Source organism: Saccostrea cucullata, unplaced genomic scaffold (genome assembly GCF_032062105.1).
Source record: "Saccostrea cucullata isolate Sc308-1 unplaced genomic scaffold, CSIRO_AGI_Scuc_v1 ctg16585, whole genome shotgun sequence".
In the NCBI taxonomy this organism is placed as follows: Eukaryota; Metazoa; Mollusca; class Bivalvia; order Ostreida; family Ostreidae; genus Saccostrea; species Saccostrea cuccullata.
In genome coordinates this window covers 1-6,032 of record NW_026940807.1, presented here as the reverse complement: position 1 = coordinate 6,032, position 6,032 = coordinate 1, and the positions used below count along the sequence as shown (strand labels likewise).

Below are 6,032 nucleotides of genomic sequence, written 5' to 3'. Positions count from 1 at the left end.
TCTGTGCATCGGTTTTTGATTTCGATGAAAGGTGTTGCCATGGTAACTAAAAATAGAAATTTCTGTGAATTGCTTTCAAAATGCTACTCCTCCTACAGTTTTGGTCTGATATCAATATAACTTGGCACACAGGTAGACTGCACTAAGATACATAATTCTTTGCATCGGTTTTTGATTTCGATGAACGGTGTTGCCATGGTTACTAAAAATAGAATTTTCTGTGAAATGCTTTCAAAATGCTACTCCTCCTACAGTTTTGGTCCGATTTCAACACAACTTGGCACACAAGTACACTAAGATACATAATTCTGTGCATCAATTTTTGATTTTGATGAACGGTGTTGCCATGGTTACTAAAAATAGAAATTTCTGTATAATTTTTTTCAAAATGCTATTCCTCCTACAGTTTTGGTCGGATTTCAATATAACTTGGCACACAAGTAGACTATACGAAGATACATAATTCTGTGCATCGGTTTTTATTTTGATGAGCGGAAAGGATCAATTTCGTATATATTGCTGTTTTAAAGTTTCAAGTCCCAACTGCTACTTTTCTTTTCCTTTGTTTTAAGTATAAACCAGTAGAGCTACAGTCTCGACAGAGACTTCTGGTTGTACAAGAAGCCCATGGGCCACATCGCTCACCTCAGAAGCTTTGATCATGCTATTCTTAACCAGATGTCCCCATTGTATATGTAATACTTTTTGTGACCCCATCTTACCCCACAGGTCAAAATTTGAACAATTTAGAATCTACACTATCCTTGGATGCTTCCACACAAGTTTCAGCTTTTCTGGCCCAGTGGTTCTTGAGAAGAAGATTTTAAAAGACTTTTCCTTTATATTTCTATGTAAAACTTTGATTCCCTTTTGTGGCCCCGCCCAACCCCAGGGTGTCATGATTTGAACAATTTAGAATCTGCACTACCCCTGGATGCTTCCTCATAAGTTTCAGCTTTTCTGGCCCAGTGGTTCTTGAGAAGAAGATTTTTAGAGATTATTCCTATAGATTTCTATGTAAAACTTTGATTACCTATTGTGCCCCGACCAAACCCCGGGAGTCATTATTTGAAAAATTTAGAATCTACACTACCCCTGGATGCTTCCACATAAGTCTCAGCTTTTCTGGCCCAGTGGTTCTTGAGAAGAAGATTTTTAAAGATTTTTCCTAATGTAAAACTTTGATTCCCTATTGCGGCCCCGCCCAATCCCTGGGGGTCATGATTTTAACAATTTGGAATCTGCACTACCCCTGGATGCTTCCACATAAGTTTCAGCTTTTCTGGCCCAGTGGTTCTTGAGAAGAAGATTTTTAAAGATTTTTCCTATATACATTGTATTTCTATGTAAAACTTTGATTTCCTATTGCGGCTCCGCCCAACCCCCGGGGGTCATGATTTAAACAATTTAGAATCTACACTATCCCTGGATGCTTCCACATAAGGTTCAGCTTTTCTGGTCCAGTGGTTCTTGAGAAGAAGATTTTTTATTGACTCCACCCTATTTTTGTCTTTTCTTGATTATCTCCCTTTGTGAGAGGACTTGGTCCCTCATTTTTCCAATTTAAATTTTCCTTCACCCAAGGATACTTTGTACAAAATTTGGTTATAATTGGCCCAGTGATTCTTGAGAAGAAGTCGAAAATGTGAAAAGTTTAAAGACGAACAGCTAGACACACGGACGCACGGACGACGGACAAAAAGTGATCAGAAAACCTCACTTGAACCTTCGGCTCAGGTGAGCTAAAAAGACGGAATAGGTAAATTTATTTACCAGTCAATGTTCATTTGTTGAATTCATTTAGATTGTACACGTAAGTACTCTGAAGTTAATATTATAAAGATGCTTGAGGGTTTTTTTTCAATTTATAATACCGGTTTCTGTTTGGTTTATGGGGACTAGGTCTTCAAGCAGTCTATTGGAATTCCAGTGGGTACCTGCCGAGTGCGCTCCGTCATTAGCAGATCTATTTTTGTATTTATATGAAGCAGAATTTAATCGAAATCTCATGCATGAGAAGAAACCTTCCTGGGTACTCACTTCAACATTTTGATATATTGACGACGTATTATCAATTAATAATAGTTGTTTCCAGTAATATGTGGGCACGATATATCCGAGTGGGCTTGAAATAAAATATCAGAGTCTGTTTCACATTAGATATTTTACTACAAAAATGAAGGTAATTGTAACCTAGCAACAAAGCGTTATGATAAGCGTGATGACTTTAAGTTTCCATTCGTCAATCCCCCTTACTTGTGTAGTAATTTACCTCTATCGCCTGAATAGGGTTTATATCAATATGCAAGAGCATGCTTTACCTATGAACAATTTATAAAACGAGGTCATTAACTGAAAGACAAATTGATGAAACAAATCTATCAACACTCTCGTTTAAGGTCATCATCTAATAAGTTTTATGGTCGATAAAATGACCTTGTTCGCGAATACAATCTATGATTCAGGCAAATGCTGATTGACGTTTTTCATACTAACTAGAGGTACTGTGAGCGATGAGCTCACTAAATGATACCCCCCGCGCCTGCCATATGGTTATAACTGGTGAAAAAGTCCATGTTTTCCTGTGCCCGGGAAGCCCAAAATATGTGTCGGATGAAAAAGTAAAATAGGTGGTGCACAATGGCAATATGTAATAAAGATTCTGTGAAAGTTGCATCAAATTTCATTCAGTGGTATGAGAGGAGTTGCGGATAAGAGATGGGTACCCCAAAGCGTAACAGACGGACGGACGGACAGACAGACGGACGGACGGACGTACAGACGGACGGAATTAACGATTACTATATACCCTCCCGCTTTTCAAGCGGGGGGTATAATAAATATCCCACTATTTACACAGTGACGGGCTTTTCCCGTTGCATTGTTTCCCGATCATGACAAAAAGCACACGGCGGCTGTCCTCAGTCGGCAGTGGATGCTCACACCTCCATGGTACCTGATCCCACCTCCAATGTTTTGGAGGTCCGTGTTTCCTCTGGTTCTATTTTGTATTGTTTTATGGACGTTTGATCTTGAATTCTGTTTGTTATCTCTATATTTAGATGCTTCACTTTTGAATTTAAATACTGTTCGTATATTATATTGATTCTAAACTGAAAAGTAATAAATAAATAAAAGATATGTCGTAAAGACTTTAAAGACTCCGTGTGGACTCAGCTTGGTGTGACAGGGCCTTAAGAGGCAATGAGCTTTATGGGTCATCCGAGTAACAACTTTCCAACAATTGAATTCGGTGCGTGTTCTAAACCAGATGCTATGAAAGTCACAATTTTAAAAGAGGCACCATTGCTCTTCATAACTATACACTTAGGATGCTTATTTTGATTACCTAATATCCAGAGGTAGAGCAGAGGAACAAAGGTAAAATGTATTTCTACTTTATAATCAGTAGTGCTATACCCCACAAGAGTCCCAGATCCAAGGGCCACACATTTCACGATTCTGGAAAAGGCAACCTTGCTGATTTGCTCAGTTATAAATGTTGGATTAATTCCAACGAGCAGATTTCAAAGAATTAATTCATTTTCAGTTTATACTCAGTACATTCCTCCATGGTACATGTACCTCTGACCCAACTGCCTTGAAAATTAAAATTATAGAAGAAACACCCTTGCTCATCATAACGTTTTTTAGATTATCGGCATAATACCCAGGAGCAGAAAAGATTTTCAAAGATTTCATGCATTTTCACTATATAATCCAAAGAGCCCCACCCTAACATCAGAACCTCTCACTCAGGGGCCATTAAATTCCCAATTTTGGAAGATGCACCCTTCCTCATCATAACCTCATATAGTTTATAGGTTTAATATCCAGGAGAAGAGGACAATATTTTTGATGAATTAAATCCAGTTCACTATATACGAGTAATCATTAGAACCCCGTCCTAGCGCCAGAACCCCTGATCCCGTTGCCATGAATTTAACAAATGCGATAAAATGCTAATTGCTCCATACAATCATACAAACAGTTTGATTGCTTGATGCCCAGGAGTAGAGAAGAAGGTTTTTTAAAAAAAAAAATATTCCGTTAATTTTTATGGTTGTAGCCCCATCTCACACGCCCCAGTGGTGGTGGTGGGGGGGTGGGTTATGAATTTCAAAATATTTTTGCTCCCCTTCATTCATAGATGTCATATGCCAAAATTTGTTGAAAATAGTTCAGTGGATCAAGAGGTTGTTTAAAAGTTTACAACCGATGGTCGTCGAAAAAAATACGATGAAAAACGACGGACAAAAACAGATAGCAGTCGGTCATCTGACTCGGGTGACCTAAAATTGGTTTATATACTGTATAATAGTAACCCAGGCTCGGTTGTTCTGTGAAATGACTATATTCTATATACATTTAATATTCAGGTATAAATACATTAGAGATCGTGACTATTAATAGTTATAACACAATAATAGTTGTAAATTTTTAACCCACTGCACTCAAATCCATTGACTGGGTGTTATAGAGATATTTAATTTCAAAATAAATCTAGGATGCAAACCTGTTCTCTCAGTGTTTAATGATTAAATACTCACCCACCAAATACTTCGGGCTATAATTTTTTTTATCCTATACTTACGCGTTTGGTTTCAGAATTTGGTATACGTGTGTGGTTTTCCCTAGGTTACATTGTACCAGTAAAAACCAATATATTGAGGCAAAAAAAAAACACAATATGCAGTATCTTCCATCCTGGAATTAAGCCAAGGTTGTTTGTAATATTATAATTATTATAAAGCGAATACTAGTATCCGAAGTGTTGAGCTTGTATATTTTAGAAAATTGCCACCTCTAAAATTTCAGCTTAAATGATCCATAAATTGCTCAGATCAGACGACTGTAATTGTGCCTCTTCGGCTTTGTTCTTTACGTATATTTAATTATCTTAATTGGTTGACATAAATTTCTTTTACATCAATTTAATTTTATTTTTAGTTTAAACATATTTTATTGAGAAATTCAATCAGGATTGGGCAACAGGCAATGCCTATGTACACCCTCTCCTTGTATAATTTGTCAAGATAGAATAGTAGGTAATAATACATGAACATGATAATCAATAAAATTATAATGAAAAATAAAGATTCACAATCAAGTATTATTTATCAATATTATATCTCAAAAAAATGACAACCCCCTAACTGTATACATATTATTTACATACTGTTCCAGCTTAAAAATAATACAAATATTTTTAAAAAATTATGCATTTAATAGAATATTTGATAAACAGTGTCCCTAATTTAGTCTTTTAGAAGATTTAATAAATTCTTGTACATATGAAAATATTTTACAATTTGTTTGATAAGAGTATTGACATTTTCCTCTTAGTAGAGCGTCGAGTTCAAAAACAACATCAATATCATTTAATTTTTTTACCAATATGTTTCTTTCAACATTATACGAATATATAATTTTATTTTTTTCAATTGTTTTAAAATTACTTTTATTCAATATTTATATTATAAATATTTATTTATTTATTCTGTGCTATTTTTCAACAACAAAATTATGAAGACAATTAAATAGTTTTATTCCTCTTGTCCATTACACGTATCTCACTGTAAATTTAAACGTATACAATTGGATCCACGCCCATTGTATCTGAAGCATGAACTGGCTGTGTGCGATCGATCATCCAGAACTCTTCTTCCGGTTCGCAGGATATCACATTGTTTACTCGATCAGCTGTTTTCATCTTCCGTAGTGGGATTTACGCACTGGAATAGCTTGTGAATAAAGGTCTGGGTAAGTATTTATAGCATTTAACGAACCTTTTAAAATCATAATTTTTTAACAAATTGCATTGTGGATACAGATTGTAAAATATATTTTTTACATTTTTTAAAATAATTGGTTTTGCTCTGTGCACTTTGTTGCGTCGCTTACGTTCTTTAAGGTCATTGATATGAACTCGCGGTGCATAAGTAAACAACTGATAGAAAACCGACTTATTGACGCGAGGGTGCTAAGTTCTTGTGAATGTTACAGATTTTCTCTCGCTGTGACTTTGTTCT

General features: G+C 35.7%; 1 long non-coding RNA gene across 1 annotated transcript; it reads right to left on the bottom strand.

Moving 5' to 3' along the window:
- Positions 1–4,035: 4,035 nt before the first annotated feature.
- Positions 4,036–5,631, bottom strand: LOC134256357 (uncharacterized). Its single transcript, XR_009989710.1, has 2 exons — positions 5,413–5,631; positions 4,036–4,921 (listed from the first exon to the last, which is right to left on the bottom strand). It is a non-coding gene; the product is annotated as an uncharacterized LOC134256357 (long non-coding RNA).
- Positions 5,632–6,032: the final 401 nt, after the last annotated feature.